The sequence below is a fragment of the Macrotis lagotis genome, chromosome 4, assembly GCF_037893015.1.
Source record: "Macrotis lagotis isolate mMagLag1 chromosome 4, bilby.v1.9.chrom.fasta, whole genome shotgun sequence".
Lineage (NCBI taxonomy): Eukaryota > Metazoa > Chordata > Mammalia > Peramelemorphia > Peramelidae > Macrotis > Macrotis lagotis.
This window is the reverse complement of record NC_133661.1, coordinates 259,196,315-259,222,617: the sequence shown is the minus strand read 5'-3', so window position 1 is coordinate 259,222,617 and position 26,303 is coordinate 259,196,315.

Sequence of the window (26,303 nt, the reverse complement as noted above, 5' to 3'; positions counted from 1 at the left end):
AAGGATAAGCAGAAAGTAACAAGAAGTCCTTGGGTACTGGAAAGTAGGGGATCTAGATGTGGGAGACAGGAAAGTTGGGACAATATGTTGTCAGGTTTGTTATTGTCAGATTTGTTTCTTGCCCTTCTCTCAGAGCCCAAGTTTCTAAAATGACATTTTGTTCTGTCTCAGACCTTAGCTTACCCAAACCTAAAATAGTAAGGAGGATTAGAGAAGGGGGAGAAAAAGGCTTTAATTTGGCTCTGTGATGAAGTGTATGCTGGGGGATGTTTCTCAGCAACAATTCCAGGATCAAGTAGATACAACAAATAGGTTGTGCAGGGATAATCTTTCCCCTATATCATTATTACCTGACATATCTTGGCAAGATGAACAATATTTGAATGTTTAGTGAAACTATTAATTAGGGTTAGTTGATGGAAAATCACTTGTCCCAGTTACACATACACACACACACACACACACACACACACACACACACACACACACACACATACACTTACTTTCTCTATCCATCTCCTGTCTTTCTCATTATCTCTATTTTTATCTCTCTCTCTCTCTCTCTCTCTCTCTATATATATATATATATATATATATATATCTTTCTCTCTTTTACACTCTCAGTGTTTCTCTCTTTGTTTCTGTTGTCTCTGTTTCCATCTCTCCTTCCTTCTCTGCCTCCCTTTCTTCCTTCTCTTACTTTCTGTCTTTCTCCCTCTCTCCCTCTCTTTCTTATCCTGTTTCTCTATCTCTGTCTCTTACTCAGAAGAGCAAAATTCTAAAGTAACAAAATTAGTAGGGAGAAATACCCAGTGGAGATTATGAGACCAGAAAAATCTAATAGTCAAGCAGAGAAAATGTGCCATCTGAAAACAGAAAATTTGCAGGAGCAATAATGTGATGACTTAGAATATCAGTGGTTTTGTATGTCAGAGACAAGAACTGTCTCTACATATATGTTTTGGTTGCACTTGTTCCCTTAAAAAAATAGGTCTATTATTCCTAAATTTATGTTCTGGATCCTAAATCTTGTTCAAGTTTATTGAGGAACAAAGATGTTCCTCATCTTTAAGGAAATAAGGGGGAAAGATTGCAAAAAAATTACTCTTGGATGGAAAATGATATTTCATAGGTAAATAGTAAAATTCATTTAAACTAGTGAAATTAGAGCATGTAGGCCATATGCCAGTTATAAGAAGTGTTTTAGAGTTAATTCTGTTTTGATTGCTTAAGAAACACAGTTCACATTAATCAGTTTATAATAATTACACAAATCGGAGCTACAGAGATTGATTTGCTTTCCCCTGAAGATCTGTGAACTTGTTTTAAAAAAACTTCAATAACTGTATGTCCCTATAAAAACATTCTAAGGGATCCACAAGTTCATAACACTAATAAAGGAGTCCATTACAGTAACAGGGTTAAATGTATTGTCCTGAATTTTCTCCTTAATCATATATATCCATTTACTTACCCAAGATGGTAAGGAAAAATCAAGGGGGCAGCAGGGCAGGGATTCCTCTTATCTTTTTGCATCAACATTCCAAGAAAAGTTATGTACTGACACAAATATATTTTATGAATTTATCAAAGTTCTACATCATATTTCTATATGTTTTTCTTGAAATAACAAAAATACTCATAGCCTGGCACCCAGTGAGCACTTAATAAATACTTGATCTTTATCTAAATAATTAAATAATATGCAGTCCTGATACTGGACTAACTGATCCAGATGCTTATTTCTGACAATCTCTTTGTTGCTTTCTTCAAGTCAAACTGTTTCCTTTCCACTTAATATAATTTCTTTTCTTAGAATGTTAGTGCAAGATTCGGCAGGAGAAGGTACATAATACCAATGGCTATTAAAGAAACTAGGGTTTCTCTTTTAGTGGGTGGTAGGTAAGAATTACTAATCCAATCTGCTTGAGTTAACTCAAAACAGGGATTAGGGTTAAGTTCCAGAATATGTTAATCTTCCTTTATAGAAATAAACTTTAACACTGCCATCAACCCCACAGTTTATGGTTCTTAGGAACAATGAATCAATTAAACTGGAGAGGGAAAACAAAAATCTTGCACAAGTTTGCTGGTTGTTACTCAATACTCTGAGTTCCTTTGATTCTTTATTATTTGGCTCTGTGTCACAGAGGCAGAAAATTAAAAAAAAATCATTTATTATTCATTAGAATGCTCTTAAGTATATTACACCAACTAATTAAATGCATAGTATTGGTATGGTATATTTCAACTCCTACTTTATTAAAAGTACCTATTAAAATCACATCACAGATAGTTAATAATTGCTTTCCTAACTATGTCCATCAATAGTAAAATATTAAAAAGACTCAAAGAGTTTATTTGGCCAACAAATGGAACACATTGTGCTTTTCTTGAACCCAGATCCCCTTTGCTAGAGACCTCCAAATAAGAAATAAATGTTTATTTTTAAAGTGAAAAATTCTAGAAAATGCCAGAAAATAATATTTTTTCAACTAGCATGAAGAGATTTTGCTAATACTCAACAATATTAATTTGCTTTTTAAATGATTTCTGTGTTTGTCAAGGGATCTGAAATTAGTTGTGTTGCTTTTGTTCTCAAATGTAATAGAGGCTCATCTCCCTCCCATTCTAAAGGGAAGTAGCATATATATAGTATATAATCAGAGGAAGGATGAATCCGAGCCTGGGCCAGGAAAAAAAAACAACCCCCCCCAAACTATAACTCAGTGTTGAAGAGCTTGGTACTCTGTGATGATACAAAAAAACCTTGGTGAGTCCTTAATCAAAATTATCCATTTCTTCCCTTTCCTACTGCTCGTGATTGCTCATGATGGCTGCAGGGTGGGTGAGGCTGCATTAAAATTATGTCAGACAGGATTAACCAGTAATTCAGAAATATCCACTCCCTCAGTAGAATTTTTCTTCTAGACTTCTCTCTCTTTTGTAAACTGAATGAATCAAAACTATTCCAGCTTTTCCTTGGACTTCTCCTAAGGGGTAAGGATCTTGACAGCAGCAGAAATAGCCAACTACTTGCTCATAGAAGGTAGCATAGACTAGGTTTGCATAAACTGGATTTCAAAATCCCAGTTGTCCTTTCTGTTTTATGTGTCATTTCTCAGAATATATGACTAAACTGTAATCCCCTGATGGAGGTGTCTAGCCTTGAAGGTAACTGTGAGTTTGAGAGTCAGTGGTTCCCATTTGCCACAATTGATATTGGTTGCATGTTGGAAGTGTTCCCTAAATTCACACAGTGATTCTTGGAAGAGAAGATGATAAACAACAGGAAGATGAGTCTAAGTCATGGTACATAGTACCATGACATAATTCCAATTCCTATGGGAATTAATGAGAAGGAAGATAAAATGACTGTTCAGCATTCCTACAAAAATATTTCATACTTTGATGTTTTAAATATCAGTCTCCCAGTAGAATATAATTGTTGCTGTAAAATGCTATTTATTTTCAATGAATTTTCACAACTCACGGTTGTACTTGTGTTTTGTGTTTATCATTTTTACATCTGATTTTTTTTATAGCTGATTATGTGATTTTATGTCTGATTTATATCATTTTATACATCTGATTTACATTAAACATCAAGTACTCTTTGATTTTTCTTTAAGGAAACCCTAAGTATGACTCAAATCTAAGCTTTCTAGAAATTATTTTTCTTAGGTTTTTGAGATGGGGAATAAAGAACTAGCTAGGCATATTGACTGATATCCAGTCCATAAACATGGGTATAGAATGAAGAATTCCTAGTAAAAGTGAAAAAATAGTGTTCCAGTCCCCCACCTTGATGGTTATGTGTGTTATCATGCTAAAAGCAATGAATTGCTTATTTTATTAAAGCATAATCATGAGAGATAGCATAAGGTAGTAGACAATCAGCCTCAGAGCCAGGACAATCTGAATTCAAAGTGCTTTCTCTAACACAAATTAAGTGAATCACTTAACCTCTCAGTATTCTAGGTAACTCTTTAAAACTATAAATTTTAAAAAAGATTCTGAGCTGCATTAGTAGTAACTTCATTATCAGGACTTTCATTAGTATAGGTAATGCCTAGGTGATAACACTCCTAATCTCCTATAAACATGAGAAAAGATTCCCTAAAACTGAATATTTTTCAATGAGCAAACTGTTATAATGATTGATTATTTTCATTTTGCAGTGAATGCAAAAGTTATTCAGCCTTTTTAAACTTTAAAATTGTTTGGCAGTTTAAATGATACAAAACTGGTAAACAAATACTCCTGTTCATATACATATGCATGCATATATTTATATATGAATATATATTCAGATGAATAAATAGTCAATTTAAATAAAGTTTTCAGGTATAATAAAAATATAAAAGAAATTCCAGATTTTATTTGCTACACTAATATGCAAATAAATTATAAATTGAATTTCATTGAAATTAAAATGAAAAGGCAACACTATTTCTTTAATATGGTTCATTAACCCTGTTCACACTGAGTTACTGATGCTCAGTAGGAGTTTGCCAACGTCAGTTCTAGTCAACCCTTGATGATTATAGAGGATTTAATTATAATTGAAAATGAAAAAAGGACTAAATCTAATCCAAAAATCAATTTTGCATAGAATTTAATAATAGATATAAGTCAAAAATTTCATGTCTACTAAATTAAAAAAACTTTACCTCTAGGAAATGAACTTTAAGTCTCATAAAATGCTGTGGCTGACCTTGTCCCTTCCATTAATGATACAGGAAGACATCTTATATTAAGGTAAGCATATACATTTTCACAAGAATGTAGTAATAATACCTAAGAAATCAAGCAATACCCCAAAACTGCTATAATACATCAAAATTCTTTCTTCTTTTCCTCTTGGATCTAGTTTCTCCCTCCTTCCCCCCACCATATAGACATGCTTCCATATATGTAACTACTCTTTTAGAGGCCTATGATCTTTTACCTGCTGTGAAATGATAACCTATAGTGGTAACCTGTGAAGTTAAAACAGCTCAGTAATGGTTTATGTCTCAAATGATTCTTCTGTGTTTTTTCTTGAACAGTAACAGTAACAAACTGAGAGAAAGAGGCAATGAGTTTCATTACATTTCCTAGCTTGGCCTTCAGGCCAACAGTTAAGTGTCATGAATTTCAAACTGTAAGTTTTATATGTTGCAAATTTCTGGATATATTATTGCAATTATGTAATATTAAAGAGCTATATATTGATCTTCTGAATAGACAAATATTATTCACATATCTATTAATCTTGCTCTAGGCTCTAAGAAATTAATTTCCTTGGAATTGGTACTTTTTTGAACTCAGAAGTTAGTTTTAGGCTAATAAAGTTAGATTCATGGCATGAGGAGTGCAAGAATTTAGGTACATAGAAGTCAGAAGTTCTAACAAAGGAATAAATATACTTGAATAACATAACTTGGTTGTTGTTATTGTTTTAAATTTGAGGAGCATCAATTTTTTAATTAGAAGAAAGAAAGCTCCATCACTCAGTGATGCAATGCAAACAAACACCCCCCAAAACACACACACACACACACACACACACACACACACACACACACACTTTTTTTCTGGGTATGCCCAGGGGATGAAGCACTTGGTGAAGTCTGAGAATCTCATTCACACTGATCACTGAATAACTAGTAATAATGTAACTGTATTGTAGCACTAAATTGAAGGAAGCAACGGATCTCTCACTTGAAAACACGACCTTTTAATTTAAACAAAAGGTTTGAAAAAAAATGAAAGTGGGTCTTAAACGTGGTTTAATCAGTCAGGCGAGAGATGTCTAATGAAGCTGCCAGACAGATTTGTAACCAGGCTGTCACTTCACCCATCTTGTTTACAGCCTCCAGTGGTGAGATTAGTCCTGTGAGAAGGCACAAAGTCTGTCAAAATTTCACTGTCTCCTCCACTGTGATGGCTGTAAGTTTTCATAGTTTGACAAATTATTTTGTTGTGGTGTCCAGAATTCTGCAGACTTGACATACTAGAATTTAGTTTCTCGTTTCTTCTCAAAAAGAGTTTCAGATACAATCAACATAGAAATATAGAATAAGTGGGGGGAAGGTAAAATTATTTAAAATTCCCTCCCCCCCAAGTTCATTGATTGTCTACATGGAGAAAGCATCATTCTAATTGGCATTATGGCTAAAACTTTACCCAAATATTTTTAATTAAAGAAAATCAACTCAGTATTACTTAAGCAGAAAAATTGTTGTCATCTATTTTCCTTCCAATTTAAAATTCTATTTTATTGTTTTAATCTCCTGGAAAAAATTTGAGTGTGAATTTTAAAAAGTTGTCCTCTCTTTAGGGAAGGATTTACTAAATCCAGAAAAACAGATGGATTTTCTCAATCCATATTACTCTAGAGGAATGTGTCTATCTTAAAAGACTTAGAAAATATCAATAATTGGTATCAAAATTATTTATACATGTCAGAAACCCCTTTTTGAAAGAAAGACTTAAGAATCAAAGGCTTTTACACTTCCTATTTAGTTCAAGGTTGCCCAATTCAGAAGTTGAAAAGAATCACCATTAAGAAAATTTTTTACTGATATTTACATGCATTCTTCATTGTAAACATAGCAAGTTTACATAAGAAAATATGGATTTTTTTCATTTTCCTATCAATGGACTCAGAATTAAATGAAAGATAACAATAGCTTTGAAAGTCAAGGTTTATTTTCTTTATGGTTGCTAAAAAGGGAGATGACCTAGTTGTGTAAAGAAAATACTATTCCATTTTTATTTTAGCGCATCAAAATTATCCATTTTATTTTATTGCTGTAATACTCAGCTCCACTTTTCAGTCATTTCATGCCTTAAACCAAGCATATTGCTTCTGTTTGATCACGTGATTTACTTCATCTGTTGTCTTGAAATTTCATTGTTCAGTAAATGAAAACTCATATTTGTCAGTTCAAAATCACTAGAAAAATTCTATCTAAAAAGTGTCTTCTTAATGCCACATTTCTTCTTGACTTTTTAAAACTATCATTCTTCAAAATCTGTTCAATAATATTAAGTTCTGTTTTACTAGAATAACTATCAAAAAATTTTTGAGAATTGTAAAATGTCTCTTCTAAGTTTTCGCCTTCCCTCAATCCTCTCTGTAATTGCCTTGTTGTGATTACAATTTCCCATTCACTGCTGTTTTCTATGGAAGCCCCAGGAAAGAGTTCCTAAAAATTAAATTTCATGCTTGCATGTGTTTCTGTGATCTTCAGTGTGTATGATCTCTGAGTGGAAAACTTCTCTAAAAATAAATGGATTACCCTTTTTACTACACTGACTGATGTCTCTTCAGTAGATAGCACGGCTGCTCTGTGATCTCTAACCCACCACAATTGAAATGACAAGCATTGAAATGAAAGCCTCATGGTGGCGCCCTCTGCCTTTGCTGCCCCTTTGGCAGTGTTGGTTGGGTTTACTCTAAGGAGGAGCCACTTTTCCTACTGCAAGTGAATGAATCACTTGTTGCCAAAAGGCCCACATCTGACCTTTTATAAACTGCACTATAAATATCAACATCCTTTGGTTTATTGGAAATACCAATGTGTCTCTACTAATAAAACTGTCTCTCTAGTGTTGCTGTTTTCTAGCACAATATCATTTTCCCAGTGGGCATCTTTCAACTAGGATTTTAAAAGAAACCAAGTTTGCCTAAGCTTTTGAGTTTTGAGCAAATTCATGGAATTGCAGTTAAGAAACAATAAAAAAAAGTACAAGTCTTTTTTAGGGGATTGGGGGGAGCTGTTTTTAAAGTAGCTGGTCTTGAATTTGCAAATGAAGCCAATTTCCCAGTGTTTAATCATTTCAGCTTTGGCCAAATGGTTCTAAAAGTATATTATTATGCTCATACTTTAAATACCTTGAGCTGCTTTTTCTTGAGTATCCTTCCCTATAATTAGATAGTAAATACAAATAAACAAATCTACTCAGTATTCTATTCAACAAGACAACTAACTGATTGGGTGGTGTGGTTCTTCTCAAGAGAGATACACTAATGCCAATTATTGTCTCTAAAAGTCCTACTTAGAAAGAGTCCTAATAGACTGATTTAAAGAAGACAATACTTTCAGGATAACCCTGGAATTATGGAGACATAAGCTAGCAATTCTTTAGTTTGTAATCAAAATAAAGAAGAGGGACAAAAAAGCCCCAAACTAGAAATTCAGTATTAATAAACTAGCTCTGAATTTAAGTTATTGACCAGAAAACAAGACTCTGCTTCATTTATTGAAGTAACATTTGGAATTGCCTCAGTGGGCTACTTCAGAGGAATTGACTTCCTTCATTCATGCATTGGTGACCTTTGAGACAGCAATTTCAAAAGAGTGGTAGGTACCAAAGCCAGATTGCAAAGAATTAAAGAGAAAATGGAACTGCTTGTTTGCCTTTGTGTGGATAAATAATGCAGTTATTTTAGTTCAACTCATGTCAACAAATATTAAGTACCTGCTATGTGCTGAATGTAGGCTAGGTATGTAGAAGAAAAAACTAAAACTAAATAAGATCAAATGAGTTAACATATGTAAAATACTTTGCAAACCTTTGAATGCTATATAATGACTAGCTTTTATTATTATGATAAGACATGGTCTTTTTCATTGAGTTTACAGTATAGTGATACTAAAATATGCCACATACAAAAATAATGCAATGTAACAATACAAGTAAAACATTTTATAAATGTAACAAAGTCAGTTGTCATAATATTATTATATCAAATAAAATATGAATGAGGCATGCAGATAAGATGGTAATATGAAAAAATTATAAGAAAAATCTAACTCTGACTTACATTCCAATAAAGATTATAAAAAGTGCACCAGATTTGTAATAATAATCAAATAATCTAAAGAGAAACACTAGTAAGAACTTCATCCAGTCCAAAACCTTACAAAAAATAGGCAGAGGCCTCCAGGCATTGAAAAAGAAATCCCACGGGGAAGTTAGCAGAACTACAGGTAAATAGAACAGATGCCTTACAGTGCTCTGCCCAGGGATGTTTCAGAGACCCCTAAAGCCTGCCTTTCTTTATTATCTAAGGGCCAGAAAACCCAGCCTGTTCAATTGGGGAACTCTGGGGGAGTCTTGAATCTTCAGCACTCAAAGTGCGAATGATCCAGAAGTCAAGATATTAGAAATACTCTGACTGGGATGTATTAGTGATAGATGGAAATCCACAGCCCTCTGACCAAAGGCACTCCAAGAAAATCTAAAGACTGAAAGGCTCTTTTAATAGTAGGCTTTAAGGTGATCTGAAGATCACAGTGCTCTGATATGGAGTGATACAAGGGTGCCTGAAGACTGCAGCATTTTTACCTCAATGATTCAGAGGGTCCTGAAGCTGCCAGTGCTTTGACTACAGATATGCCAGGAGAAGTAAAAGTCAGTGACAAGAGTCCAAGAAATTAAGATCAGCACAAAACAGGCCCCTGCCCTCCCCAAGAATGCAAGAGAGGCAGAACTTGGCTTTGATACAGTCTTAATTCATTAACTCGAAGAAGAGATATGGGCAAACAGAAGACACTAAACATAATGAAGAAAAACTTTAAATATTTCAGATGAATTTAATTCTACAATAAGTACATGGAAAACCTCAGGGGAAAAGTAGATTGACCACAAGTACTCCAGAAATGAAATAAGGGACAAAAAGACAAGAAATTATTAGAGAAATAAGAGCTCTGGAAAAAAAGAATTATAAGGATAGTAAATAGCTTAAAAGAGAAGGTAGAAAATTTTATACAAGTAGAAGATTATATCAAAATTTGGATGGAGCAAGTAAATTATGCTAGGAATCCTCAAAAATTAGAACAAAAAAAAAAAGAAAACATGAAACACAAGTGAAAGGTAATGGGGAAGAGTCAATAGAGAAATGATCTAATCTCAAAGCCAGAAAGACCAGGGTTCAAGTCCTACTTTTGATACATACTAGCTATGTAAACCTGGACAAAATCATTTAATTTATTAGAGCTCTAAGCAACTCTCTAAAACTAAACCATATTAAAGCGTCAACCTGCATTTTTATTTTTAGGTTTTTGCAAGGCAATGTGGTTAAATGGCTTGCCCAAGGCCACACAGCTAGGTAATTATTAAGTGTCTGAGGTTGAATTTGAACTCAGGTCCTCCTGACTCCAGGGCCAATGCTCTATCCACCACGCCACCTAGCATCTGGATTGTTAAAAATATTTTTATAACCAGGAATTCCCTACAAAATGAAATAATAGTTCTAATCCCTATCCTCTCTATCTATCTATCATCAAATAAAGTTGACCTGGAAAAGTGTCTCTGGGTTAAAGAATTATTTCAATATGAGATATTTAACCAGTACAGCATTTATCTATGTATCTATCTATATCTCTGCATCTATATCTATCTACCTATATACTTATTTTGTCATTTGTTTATTTGCTTTTCAGTGCAAACAGTTTTTTTAATATAGTTTTACTGAGGGAAGTTACAGAAGCAGTATATGTGAAAGTAAAAGCAGATGAGGTGAACAGAGGTCTATAACCAGTCAGAGACATGGAAGAAATGGAGGAAAGGGGAGAATTTGGTGTAGAACTTGGATAGTTGCTCTTGAAGAAATTGGCTAGTCTGGTTTGGGTAAAGCATTACATGAAGTTCTAGAAGGTTTCTCCATACTGGGCCAGGTAGATAGGACTTGAGGACCTTGATGAAGACATTTGGCAAGGACTAGGAAAGCTTGGGAATTCTTTTCTTGCCTAGTCTTGACTTGATTAGGCTTGGTCTATTTGTTGTTATTATTGTTTAATTGCTTCTAAGTGAGGGAGGGTACTCAGGGTCAGAATGACCTCAGGGAGCTGCTGGAATTACTCTTTAAAAGTGACTTCTATCTTTGTCTTAAGGCAACAAGCTTTATGTTTCCAAAAGAAACCTAAACTCTCAGAAATGTCAGAACTGAAATCCTGATTTCCAGGTTAAAAAAAAATACTGAAAGCAGATAGAAAGATAAGATTTAAATGTCAAGCAACCCACAATCAGAATCACACAAGACTTGGCAGCAATTACTATAAAGGAGACACTATCTTAGAATATGATATTCCAAAAGGCAAAAGATTACAAGCAAACTTACAATCAAAAATAACATGTTCTGCAAGACTGAATATGATCTGACAGTGGAGTGAAAAAAAAACTTTTAATGGACTAGTGAATTTGAAAGCATTCTTGAAAAAAGGCCAGAATTAAGTGGAAACTTATGAAATTTATGAAATACAAAGACAGGAACCAAGAGAAATGTAAATTATTTGATTAGTTGGAAGGGCTAAAAATAAGTAAATGTAAACTCTAACATAGGAAGTTACATGTTCCATCATTCTCCAATGGTTAAAGAGTGAGTTTAAATAAGACAAACACAGGACCTGGTGGATGGAAGGTAATTCTGTTCTATTTTGATGGTGAGGAAAGAAAAAAGAATAAACCAAGTAAGAAATAAAGAAAGGGGAGGAGCTTTCCACTTTTCAAATGAATAGATAGCCCATGAACTTCAAGGAAGGTTGGATACAAACAGGGATGTATGTTAAATGCAATATAAAGAAGAAAAGGAAGGTTTCTGAAGGGAAGGGAAAATCAAGGAAGAGTTACAAGCTAAAAAAACCTTCAACTTTGAATGATGAAATGTAAAGAAGAGAGTAAAGAGAAAAATATGAGAATCTAGGCAAGATAAGAGGAGTAACAGTTAAAAAAGAAAGATTGCTTCAATTACAGAGTCCTTGTATTAATTAAATTCCTTCACTGTGTTTTTTTAAATAAAATCAAAGATGAGAGACAAAAGAGGAAAAAAAGGTAAATTGATATAATGGAAGTAAATAAACAATCATCAAGCACATTCTTGAATGTGAATGAGATGAATTTACCAAATGATAGAAGAGGATATCATAATGAACTAGAAAATGAGATGTAATAAAACATTGTTAATAATAAATATATTTGAAACAAAATGATTTTCACAGAGTTAAAATGAGGTGCAGGAAGAGATGTATTATGCCTTATGTAAAATAAAAAAAGCAAAGGAAATGATCATCTTAGGTAAGGAAACAGCAAAAATAGACATGATTAAAAAAATGAACATAGAAATTACTTTATGTTTAACTGTCATAAAATGGTATAATATCTACCTGTGCTCAATGGCATAGAATCTAAGTTATTAAGTAGAAATTTAATCAAATTTCAAAAATTAAATAACACATATTGTTGTTGCATATAGTTGGGAACTGCAATGTGCCCCTTTCATCACAGAAAAATCTAACAAAAAGATTGATATAAAAAAGTTAAAGACCTGAATAAGATTTTAGATAATTTAGAAATAATAAATCTTTGATCATTCATGAATGGAAAGAACCTTATAAAAGAGTATCTATATAACTGCAACATGCATAACACCTAAAAAATTAACCTTTTATTAAGGTGTAAATTCTTTACAAACATATTCAGAAAAGCAAAAACAGTAAAAAAAATCACAATGTCAAAATAAATAAAGTTATTAAGGGGGCAGCTAGATGGTGCAGTGGATAGAGCACTGCCCTGGAGTCAGGAGTACCTGAGTTCAAATCCAGCCTCAGACACTCAATAATTGCCTAGCTGTGTGGCTTTGGGCAAGCCACTTAACCCCATTGCCTTGCAAAAAACTTAAAAACAAAAAATAAATAAAAGACATTTGAATGAAAAATTACAAGTAAAATAAGCACTTCATAGGATAATCTTTTTTAAATTTAATTAAGGCAATGGGTTAAGTGACTTGCCCAAGGTCACACAGCTAGGCAATTATTAAGTGTATGAGATTCAGTTCCTCCTGACTCCAGAGCCTGTTCTCTATCCACTGGGCCACCTAGCTGCCCCTTCAGAACTTAATCTTTTTGTTTTGTTTTGTTTTGTTTTTTCAGAACTTAATCTTAAAGAATTCATGGGCCAAAACAGATTAGAAATAAATGACAACTTCATCAAAAATAATGACAATAAAATAGCATAACAGAATTTTGAGGATACAACCAAATACAGTTCAGAGAAAATGAATATTTCTAAATACCTTCCTCATCCAAAGGGGGCAGCTAGGCAGTGAAGTGGATAGAGTGCTGGTCTTGGAGTCTGGAGAACAGTCTCATCCTTTCTGTATGACCTTAGGCAAGTCACTTAACTTATTGCCTCATATCCAGGATGATCTCCAGTCATCCTGATTCATATCTGGTCACTGGACCTAGATGGCTCTGGAGGTGAGACTGGAGACTTAGCAGAGCACACCCTCAACTCAAATCCAATTCATATACTTATCATGGCATAGTCTCCCTGCTGTCATAGTCTTCTTAGAAAATGATGGACAAACATTACATATCATCCAAAGAGATAAAAAAATAGGTAACTTGGTCACATAATTAAAAGAACTATTAAAGCAACATAACAATCTTGATTTAAACAGTAAAATAGAACATTTGAAAACCAAAGAAAAAATAAATTCAATTAAAAGCCCCCCAAAAAATCTACATTAAATTGAGAAATAGAACTAGAACCAATTTTTTAAAATAATAAAATTTGGAAACTTTTAGCTAATTTGATTTTAAAAGGAGATAGAAAAACCTAATTGTTAATATCAAAAAAAAGGAAAATTTGCAACAAATACAAGGAAAATTGAAAATAGAAACTTTTGCCTAATTATGTCAATAAATAATTTAAAGAGATATTTTCAAATATATAATATATATAAAAAGATTATTAAACTAAAAAAATACTTAAAGCAATCAAATCTCAGAAAAAATTAAAGTTATAAATGAATTCTTAGACATAAAGTATAATAAGAAAATAATTCACAAGTTAATTGTATCAAATATTTAAATAATTCCAAAGTTATATAAATTACTAGAATGGGAAAGTTAGAAACCCTTCCAAATAAGATGAAATCAAGCAGAAGATTATAGGTCAATATCTGTAATGAATATTGATATAAAAATATTGAATAGAATTTTAGTAAAGAGAGCTACAAAGATGTTATTCAAAAGATTTTGCAATAGGATCAGGTTAGATTTCTGCCAGAAAAGCAGATTTGACAAAATATTTAGAAAACAGTTTTGAATATCACATGCTTTTGATCACATGATCAAGAGTATTAAAAACTTTTGAAAAACATTTCTGTTAAAAAATACCAAAAAAACCCTCAAGCGCGCACACACACACAGACCTTTTTTTCATGCAGTAAATAACAAGAGTATTTTCTGTAATGAAGAAAAGCTAAAAATACAAACAAAAAGCCTTTCAAATAGAATCAGGAGAAAATCAAGGATGCCTACAGTCACTATTATTATTTTATATAGTTATAGAAATGCTGATATGATAAGACAAGAAAAAGAAAGTCAGAATTAAATATAGAATAGGAGATTAATTTTTATAATGATATTGATCTTCCTAGGAAATCTTAGTTTTTAAATAAAAATTAGTTAAAACAATGTAGCAGAATATAATTTTAAACATATAAACAATCATCTTTTCTATAAATTATCAATAAAATCCAAAAAACAATTGGAAGAAAAATTCTACTCATAATGTATGAAATAATTTAGAGCTCAGCAACTAAGACATTCACAGGTATTGTAAGGACTCAGTGTTTGATAAAAATTTATATGAAAAAAAACAAACGAACATGGAGCAACTGGGTGGTGCAGTGGATAGAACACAGGCCCTGGAGTCAGGAGTACCTGGGTTCAAATCTGGTCTCAGACAATAAGTACCTAGCTGTGTGGCCTTGGGCAAGTCACTTAACCCCATTTGCCTTTCAAAAGACCTAAAAAACAAAGCAAAAAAAAATTGTTGGCATTGAGTATAGTTGCTTCTGGTTTTGAGCAACAGCTCATGTCATATAATATAATAAACTGCAAATGGATTTAGGACAACTTAACTATAAAATATTACATAATGAGCAATTAGAGGATTAGGAAACAACTATTGGAAGGGGAAAATTCTTAATCAAATATGGAACAGAAATGATGATCTGGAGAGATAATATATACAAATTTGATTTTATAAAACAAATTCTTTTCACAATAAAAATCAAGTCAATGAAAATCAATATAGATGAAGTTAATCAGGAAAAATCTTTCTAGAAAGTTTCTCTGATAAAGGTCTGATGTCTAAAGAACCAATTCAATTTACAAGAACAAGAGATATTCCTCAGTAGAACAATGCTCAAATAAAAGCAATACAAATTTTAAAAACTCTTAGTTTTCACCTCAAACCCATCAGATTGACAAAGCCAACAAGGAAGGGAAATGACAATTGTTCAAGAGATTATGTGAGCATAATGAATGAATAAGGATTCAATAAATTAATGAGTAAAATAATTGAGAAAAAAATGTACTATTGGTAAAATTGTGTATTAGTCCAAACATTCTGGAAGGCATCTTGGTAACCAAAAGTCACTAATTGCACATATCCTTTGAACCAGCAATATCACTATGCCAAAGAAATAAAGGGAGAAAAGATTCATCTGCACAAAAATATTCACAGGAGTCCTTTTATTGTTGTTGTGAGGAACTGAGAACCAAGGGAGTTTTCATCAGTAGGAGTAGAGATGAAGAAATTATTGCTTATAAATATAATGGAATATTATTGTGATGAGAAATGACAAAAGAGATGGATTTAGATAATGTGTGAATTGATGCATGATGAGCAGAACAAAGTGAATAATTTCTTCAATGACATTGCAAACAAAACACAACTCAAAAACATTGAAAACAAAAACAGTTTTCATCTGCTTAAGAACTCTGATCAAAGTAATAACCAACCACAACCCTAGAACACCAAAATGAATCATGCTTCCTCCCTCTTGACAGAAGAAATGACTAGGATTATAGAATGAGTTCTTTTTAAAAAAAAATCAGACATGGTCAATTTGTGGGTTTGTTTTGCTTGGCTATGAATATTTGTTACAAGAAAGAGGAAATTGAGGGTAGAGAGGGAGGTTAGGGATAACAGTGTCAATGAAACTTTTGATTAAAATGTCCAAAAGAGAACAGAAATTAATTCAGAAACAAACAGTATAGCTTTGGATCTAACGTGAATTTATTATATACTTAAAAAAAAGTTGTGTGTAATAGAGATTTGTGGTCTCATATCCAGTTCTCTTTTTTCTTTGTGTATGGAAATTGTTCATGTTTGTGATGTCTGTCAAATAAAGTGTCACCTGCAAATGTGGCTGAGGAGCCGGGCACTTGTGGTTTCTTTTTCTTATGTCTCTCTTCCAACAAGGAAGAATGTCAGACTTAAAAGAAAAATGCTTATTATTTGCAGTCCTTAATAAAGGCAGAGAGGAAAGAGTAGTTGAGGCACTTCACCCGTTCTAATAGCCTCTCAGAGAGGAACAATTCAGTCACTTTTCATCCAGAGCTTTACCAGGTGGAAGCCATTTCATTGTCCTTAGAGCCACACAAACACTAGTGTTTTTAATATCCATTCAAATCATATCTTCAGCTACATGCTCTCTGCTTCTCTGGATCACTTTCTTTCTTCAACAAAGTTCTTTCTGCTCCTCTTTTCCAAATTTTAAATCAAAATGTTCTTGCTGTCTTTATAGCCTTTCTTTTCCCAGTACTTCCTGGGAGACTCTAGAAGACCAGATTCTTCATATAATCAGATTTCAGTTGATTTTCTTAATTCCTTTTTCCCCTTCCTTCCTTCCTTCCTTCCTTCCATTCTTTCTTTCTCTCTCTCTCTCCTCTCCCTGTCTCTTTGTCTGTCTCTGTTTCTCTTTTTCTGTCTCTCTCTTTCTGTCTCTCTCTCTCTCTCTTTCATTTTCCCTAGCTAGAATACTAAACTGAGATAACTCAAGATAACTGAGATAACTCAGGATAACACGAGTTCAAATCTCATCTCTAACAACTGCCTTGGGCAAGTCACTTACCACTATCTTTTTCTGTTTCCTCATAAGTAAAATAAGGATATTGACTGGCTAATTACAACACCAATTTATTGGTAAAAATCTGTCCCCTCATTAAGGGGTCTGACAATGAACCTGGACATTTTACTCTCATTTATTTCTCTGAGCATTCTTTTAAGCTCACCTGAAAACTGTATTGATTGTGAATATCTGAAGTTTCCCAAGTGTCAGAGACTCTAAACACAAAACAATTCATAATTGTGACTTTCACCCAAACATCAACCTAAACCTGGTGGCAGTCATTCCTAGTGGAACTTTATGCACCCCCTAGAAAAGGTACATTGATATATGAATATAATGGAATACTATTGTGCTATAAGAAATGATGAGCAGGCAGATTTCAGAAAAATCCAGATACTTGCAGAAATTAATACTGAATGAAATGAACAGAGAAAATATATAGCAACTACACAATGATCAACAATGACAGAATTAGTACATCTCACTAAATACAATGAACCAAGACAATTCCAAAAGATTCATGATGGAAAATGCTATCCTACATCCAAAGAAAGAATTATAAGTCTGAATGCAGATTATAGCATACTAGTTTCATTTTTGTTGTTTTTTCTTGGTTTTCCCCTTTTGTTTCTGTTTTTTTAATAGAACAAAAGTATTCCATGATATTAATGTACTATAACCTGTTTAACCATTCCCCAACTGATGGGCATCCCCTCAGTTTCCAATTCTTTGCCACTACAAAAAAGAGATGCTATGTATATTTTGGAACATGTGGGACTTTTCTCATTTTTTTTTATAATCTCTTCTGGATATAGTTCTAGAATTAGAATTTCTGGGTCAAAGGGGATGAACTGTTTTATTACTCTTTGGGTATAGTTCCATATTGCTCTCCAGAAAGGTTGGATGAGTAATTGGCTTTCAAAGACTTTACCTTGATTCAAATGCCTCCTGGCAAGAAGATTCATACACCACTCAGTACTTATCCTACAATGCTTTAATAACCCAGAAACTTTCTGAATTCTATTTAGGCATGCTTATATATGCCTTATAAAATGATTTGTTGTTGCTAATATGTGACTAATGTTATTACCTTCTTCCAGAGATTAAAAGTCAATACAAATCAAGTTCCAAAGTTTTGCTAACATTTTCCAAATATGCATCAAAATTATTAGTACTTTCCTTTGCATTCAATAATTTTCACACTTTTTATGACTTTTGAAGCCATGTTCTGACAGTAAAATATGGTTTGATATTTTTTTACAAGTGATAAGGTCTTTTCTTGATCCATATGTCCAGTTATCATATAATGTTAGTCTTAGAACAATATGCACTGGATGGTACCATAACATCTTGGTCCCAAATGGGAAATCACTGACAGTCTGATATAGTAACTCCAAATTCTGCCACTCTCTCAGCAATGAGGTACTTTCAAGGAAATAACACTGAAATATTTAGTAGCACAGCCTTCCTCCATGGTTTGTATCATTTCTCACAGCATTTTATCAGCCATCTGCTATGTTTTCCAATCACTCAAAGTCAAGGGAAACATTGAGGGTTGGTTGAGTGAATCAGGTTAACAAATACTATTTCTATACTCTTTAGTGGAGATTCCAGAATTTTAGCATATTACCATTTGCTTACAATCAAGGCTTTAGATATTACATGCTGTTTTTATACCCTTAGGGTTTGGCATAGTTCTGAAGTTCCATGGATTTCTAGAACAATCTTTTCTGGTTGGTAAATACTGATTTGATTCATATTTGGCTAGTGATGCCACTCATCTCTGGAACATGATAGTCAAACTACCTGGAACTGATAAAAATATATCAATCATTTCTCATCTGTCCAAACTGGCAACTTTGCTACTTACATGTGGGTATTTAATATCACTTCACAGACTATTTATGGATGAAATAAAGGGACTTGCCACTACTCATATCCCTTTGACCAACGAAAGTTGTTTCTGGTGACTCTTATTCCCTTGGCATAAGATTACTCTAACTTGGCTTATGTATATGCAGGTCAAAAAACTATTTCCAGTCCTTAGAAACAAAAACTTGTCCATTTGTGAAGCAATTATCATATTTTCCCATGTATAAGACACCTTAATTTGGGGGCCTAAAATTTGAAAAAAGAAGTATTACATAAAGTTATTGAACTCAAGTTTTATTCATCATAAAATTCATACAACTCCTCATCACTGTCTAAACTCTCATCCATCCTCTCATCCTCATCTGTGTTTAATGATGAATCCCTGTCTTAGGAGAGGCTCTGACCACTCTCCTGCCTGGGCTCTGGTCTGGGATTGACCACAAGCTCTCCCTCTGGGAAAGTCCGTTGCATGGACACATTCTCAGTCCATTCCATTTCATGAACCTGAAGCACCCATTGTGTCCTCCTTTGAGATCAGTCACTTCTTTTTCATCACAATTCTTCTGGCCTCCTGCTGACCCATCTTTGTGGACAGAGGAATTCCATTGGCCCTTTGCTCATCAATCCGTCTCTTCACTTCCCTCTCTAACTCAGGCCATTTGGCTGCCTTACCTCTCATGGCCTTCTGCTGGGGCATTTTCAGTCAGGTTTCTCTTCCTGTAGTCAGTCTGGGATTGTTTTCTCAGTTGGAGGAAGAACAAACTGACATTCAGCAGCACGATTTCCATTCACTTTTGCAAACTGGATCACTTTGAACTTAAATTCAGCACCATATGAAAATCTTTTCTGAACCTTTTCTGGGCAGAACATGGCAAATGTAACCTAATATAATGATAACAAATGTGAAACAAGGAGCACAAAAACATCAAGTGGAAAAAGGCAAGGATGCTCCTTGTTTTTAGACCCCCAATTTTAAGAAAAAGTGAGCATTTTATACATGGGGAAATATGGTAAGTCCTTAAAATCTTCCTTTAATCTATTTGACTATTGATCTCAAAAAGGTTTGTGGATTTTAAGACTTGTATTTCTTTCCTTCTGCTTCTATACCTCTATAATCATATATGGTTGAGCAGAATCTAACTGCAAGAATTTAAAGTTAACCCAGGTTGTAACTTTTAGACTAGATTTTGTCTTCTAGACAAACTACCTCTTCTGGAAAACCATCTTAGAGTAATTCTACAACCTAACTTGGAAAAGAGAAAGTGAAGTCACCTTACATAAATTGATCCTCACAAATTCCTTCCAATTTGATAGCCTACCTGTTCTAGAATAATCCCAATGGATAGTCATGAAATGCTGAGAAATGCAGTCTAAGACTTAGGTACTGAAATTGGCAAAAGATCTCATCAAAGTACATGAAAATTCCTACTTTTCAACACCTGAATCTTTTTTTTGTAGTATTCACTGAGTTTTCCCTTCCAGAAAAAAACTTTGGCTGGTAGTCCATTAGATCTCTCTCTCTGAGGTCACATACCACAAATCTCATCTGCCTGTGCAGTGAAAAGATATCTTTTCTTTATTTGTACTGACATCTACAGTCAGTAAGTCTGTTCTTCATTTCCTAAGACCTGAATTCTGGGACTGTCTTAGTTGAATGCTCTACAAAGGAAAAAGTTATTTGTGTTTTCAGAATTAATACTGAGGAAATGGCAGTGCTGATGAACTTAGGTGAAGAGAAGGAAGTCCTGAGAAAACATCAATGGATTTCTTTAGGTGAAAGTTACACCACTGAATCCAATCCCATTAAAATAAGTTGTGAAAAAATGAAGTTTCCATGCTGTTAAAGCTGCTTTTATGTGGTGTTCAGGCTCCGCACGCTGTGGACGTATTTGTGAGGCTTTATTTCCCAAATCAAGTATGTGCTAGTGTAAACCTCGCATCTCCTGGCTTCACTTCGGTTTCTTCCAAGAGAAACACCTGCCAACTCAATCTCTCTCTGAATAAGAGACACTGAAGCCTTTATGGGGGAAAAATGAAAATTTTAATCAAGCCTGGTTTTATAAATACCTATGACTCATTGTGCTGCACTCACTGCAGAAAACTGACAGCAGGAAGTAGAAGGCTGACCTAGTTTGAGCCAGAACAAAGGTAGGATTTACTTTTTTAGTGGTTGTAAATTTTTCTTCTTTAGTAAGGGAGGAGGATTTAATGAACATTAGAGCTTAGGGAACCTGGAGGCTGATAACTTGAGTGTGGAGCCAGGCTTCCTTTGTGTTTGGGCTTCTCCATGGAGCCCAGTCATCAAGCCTCAGCGACAACCTTCAAAACCCTTCTCTGTTGAGTCAAGTGTCCAACTCCCTTAACCTTTGACCCAAGCTGCGTTTGAACCTTCATCTTTAGGAAACAAGTTTTGAACATTAAGCCACTGTAGACTTCAAAGACTCTGTGATTTATATCCTTTTTTTTTTTTTTTTTTAGTAAAGGTCTCTTTAATTTGACAAAGTTCTGAAATAAAAACTGGTTGTGCTAGTTCTAGCATGGATGAAGTAGATGAAGAATTGTGATGGTACAAGGAATAAATTTAGAGATAGGCCTTGATCAGTTTCCAAAGATCCCTACACTAAGTAAAAAAATAACAATATTTCTGAAGTTTCCATGCTATCTTACCATCCTTTTCTGTTTCTGCTACATCCTTTGGATCATTTTAGGGACTCTGAATATTCTTTAAAGCATGTTCCTTAACTTCTAAAATGAATATATAGAGCAGATAGACTAAATTACATCCTTTTAAAGGACAAAATTTACTCTAAAAGTTACAACATCTAGCAGCCTTTTTTAAAAGAGGTCCTATTTGTAGCCTCATTGCCTGTTTTAATGGACTGCTCTCTAGACTCCCCATTAAATTCATGAAGGATTTGCATTTAGCTCTAAGCACATCCAGATGAGACTATGCCTCAAAGAGAACATCTGAAAGGCAAAGTAAGTCTGAGAGGATTAATACAGAATAAAACCCAGATTAAATCAAATAACTAAAGAAAAATTAGTAGAGGGACAAGAAAGGTTCAAATGTCTACAGCACACTTACCTACCTCAGTATATTGAACAAGAGAAAAAAGGGAGCATAACTTTACAGATTTAAATCAGAGTCCAAAACTAACTTTGATTTATGCTTGTATACACTTATGGCTTATAGGATTTACATTATTTTTATTTGTTCTGTCAGTTACACTAGTCAGAATTAAAAAAAAAAACTGTGGGTAGTCCTCATAAGTGACTACATTCTGTTGTTGCTATAATGTGGATCTCACATGTATTAGTCTATGTAATGCTCTTTCATTATTACCAATTATTAGAACCATCTAACCCATGACTGTCTGCTATTAGAGTAGTTTTGCTAAATATTATTTAAGGCCATAGCCAAAGATATCAATCCTAAAGTGGATTTTTTTTAAGTTACCAAAGCATTCATTTTATGTGTTAAATTCTACGTTATTGCCAAATCTTGTTTTCTAGAATGTATTTCCAGTGGTGACATGAGCAAATAAAGAAACAAAAAAGAGTCTTTGTGCATAATTAATTTTTCATAACTGAATTCATCTTTGTGAATTTTAATGCAGCAAAATGTTTTAGATGATTTAAGTTAGAGGGTTAGAGGGAAGGAAGGGAAAAAAGCATTTCTTTCCTGCCTGCTACATGCCAGGTGCTCATTTAATTCTCATAACAACTCTGTGAGGTAAGTACAATCATTATCCTCACTTTACAGTTGAGGAAACTAAGGCAAACAAATTAAATGATTTGTCCTGGCAAATAGTAAGAGTGGTACACTAGTAACACCTAGTAAGAGTATGAGACTAAATTTGACTTTGCTCTACCAGCTGCTTCATTAAACAGAAGGCAATTATTAAATGTTGCATTGATTTTAATTGAATAGATGTTGTAAACCTGAATTTCAGAGTACTTAGCATTCAAACACTTGTCAGATTCTAAGTTCTATTGCATATATATATATATATATATATATATGTATATGTATATATATATGAAGTCACCACTCAGAATTAAAAGCTCCTAGAAAGTAAAGGCCAAGTTTTATTTACATTTGTATATCCTTCAGCCTAGTAAAGAACTTAAAAAACAAGTTTCCCATGAATTCTGGCAGCTTATTGACTCCATAATCTGTCTTGACTAATACCCCATTAATTCTAAATAAATTAGGACAACATTCTTTCTTTCCAAAAGGAATTCTGGGAAACAGCTAGGTGGCACAGTAGATTGAGCACCAGCCCTGGAGTCAGGAGGACCTGAGTTCAAATTTGACCTCAGACACTTAATAATTACCTAGCTGTGTGACCTTGGGCAAATTACTTAACCCCATTGCCTTGCCCCCCCCAAAAAAGAAGGAATTCTAGTTTTCCTTTGAAAGCTGTAAGGTTGAGAAAGACTGTTGCTTAAATAAAATTTTTTTGTAGAATATGTGGCTAATAATATCTTTCATTACTTTATAAAAAAATAAGTCAGAAAGGTACCCCAAATTTTCATCTAGGAATGCTGTTCCTTCTCCTCATAAAATGATATCTTTATACTCATTCATTCAGTAAGCTTTAAGCACTGAAAATTTATTTTTAAAAATTCCTACTCTCCCTCCACAGACATGGAGAAAGCATCCCAGTGAATTATCCAAAGACAGACCCCTCCCCACTGCAAAAAAAAAAGATCCTATTAGAATGCCCAAAACAAAGTTTTATGCATTCTTTATGGGAATTAATACTTGATGGGGTTATGTCACAAGCTGAAAATCCTAAGACAAAGATGTGAGGAGAGATAAGAAGAGATAAGAGATATCCTCTTCTCATCTTCTTGCCTATTCTTGAGGTTGCAAGCATCTCATCTACAAGGGGAGTAATGATTACTATTCTCCAAGGGGAAACATTTTCATAAAGACAATAGCATTTTCAAAGGGAGCAGTATTTTCTGAATCAAACATCTACCTTTCTAGTTATGGGTCTATATGGCATGCATAAAAACAACCAAAATCAAGGAAGTTCATCTTCTAGCCAAAAACTTTACAAAAATAAATTCAATTCTTCTTTTTGGCCCTCTCAAAGAATGACAAACTTCCTCCTAGGATTGCTATAAAAAATCATTATTAAATAGTAAATTAAAATGCCCTAAATCATTATTAATTAGACAAAGGAAAATTAAAACAACCTTGAGATATCTTTTTACACCTACTAGATTGGTTAAAATGATAGAAAAGAAAATGATAAATATTGGAGAGAATTATGTAAAAACTGGGACACTCATTGGGGGTGGAGTTGTGAATAGATCTAATAATTTTGAATTATGCCCGATGACTTAATAAATTACTCATTCACTTTGACTCAGCAATACCACTACTTAGTCTAATTCCAAATATGATTAGGGACAACAGAAAAGAAACCATATTTCTAAAATGTATACAGCAGCTCTCTTCAAAGAGACTATAAATTGCCGGGATGGCCTATCAATTGGGAAATGGCTGAAAAACTTGTTTTTTATATATATATATATATATATATATATATATATGAAAGGAATAATAAGTTGTGTAGTTTGATGTGTAATCATTTTAATTATACTATGTTATAGAAATGCTTGTTTTATTCTATAAATTAAAAATAAATTTTAAAAAAGAAAATGTTAATATTTAAATTTAAATATTTATATCTTTATTTAAAGTTGTATATTGATATCATTTTTGGAGAAACCTGGAAAGACTTATATGAATTGATATAAAGGAGAATGATAAGAAACTGGAAAACAATTTATACAATAACCAATATTTTTTAAAATGAACAACTTTAAAAGATTTAACTTTAAACATTATAATGAGGACCAATGATAAAAAATGCTGCCTAACTCCTCATAGACCACGACATTTTATTTTTTAAATTTTAGTCCAAAGCAAGAGAGCAATATTTTTTACTGCTTCTGAAATGACATAGAGAAGATAATAACTTGAACTTCTAGGATGTCCTTAACTTCTTCCTTAAATCAAAATTGTAGCATCCTGATCATAAGGTCATAGTATTTAGAGCTGAAATGAACTTTGGAAATCATAGAATTATAGATGTATAATTTTATATTATCTTAAGGGTCTAACCTAAGGGCTAACCTAAACTTCAAATCTAACAAAGACATTGGAGAATCATATAAATTAAGTTGGTTGATTTGTTGATTGTTGTCCTTCATTCTCAATGAGGAGCAAAATGATATCACTGTGTAGGAGTCAAGGTTCAATGAGTGCAACTGTGGCTTATCAGACCAATACAAGTTTTAAAGGCTCTACCAGAGGTCAGGCACAAATAATACACGTGGGGGTGGCTAGGTGGCACAGTGGATAAAGAACAGGCCCTGGAGTCAGGAGTACCTGGGTTCAAATCTGGTCTCAGACACTTAATAATTACCTAGCTGTGTGGCCTTGGGCAAGCCATTTAACCCCATTGCCTTGCAAAAACCTAAAAAAAAAAATAATACACATGAATATTTAGAATGGACGTATTCTAAATTTGTGCATAGCGAGTTTCTTTTTTGAATGGTTGTAATTCTGCTTCACTCATAGAGCATAACACCTTCTTTGAAGTTGGCATGCCATGCTGCGCAGTCTTTTGCTGCTGTCTTTTCTGTCACACAATCAATGCCAAAATTCTTCAGAGATGTCCTGAGACAATCCTTGTATTGTTTCTTCCAATCTCAATGTAAGTGCTGACCTTTTGTGAGTTCTTCATAAAAGTCTTTTAACATCAAGTGATATGCCCAAGATTGCATAGACAATTAATAACAAAGTTTAGATTTATAGGAAGACTTTTCTGACTTTGAATCTAGTTTCCCACCCTCATCCCCAATAAATCATTATAATTTCTATTAGAATATAGATGGAATTAGGGGAGGGGAATCAGTCTAATTAAGGGAGGAACCAGCTAATTGAAGATGATAGAAAGATTTCTATCATCTATTTATCTATCTGTACCTTTGATTATGAAAGAGCAGAACCATGAATGTCAATATCTTAATTTAAGGAGAGGAACCAGAACAGCTTTTTCTTCATTTTCCATACTTTTAGATTTCTATGATTTCTCCATCATACCCTTGGTATCCTGGATATATTCCTGTGACCCTCTCCCTTTTCAATTTTCTTTTGTAAGTTTGTAGGTGCTTAATCAATGTTCACTGATCATTGAAATGCAGCATTATAGAATAGAAAGAGTTAAATTAATCTATATTATTATGTTATGCTTTATTATACTATATTACACCACATTATACCATATTATATTATTTTATGTCATATTATGCTACATTATATTATATTACTTTATTGTATCCATTGTATTTATACCATATACTGTTGTATTACATTATATTATGTTGTTATATTACATTACATTACATAATATACCCACTCAAGCACCACTCCCTACATGAAGCCTTTTCCTGATGCCCAATGGCTTGTATTCTCCTTCCCTTGTAT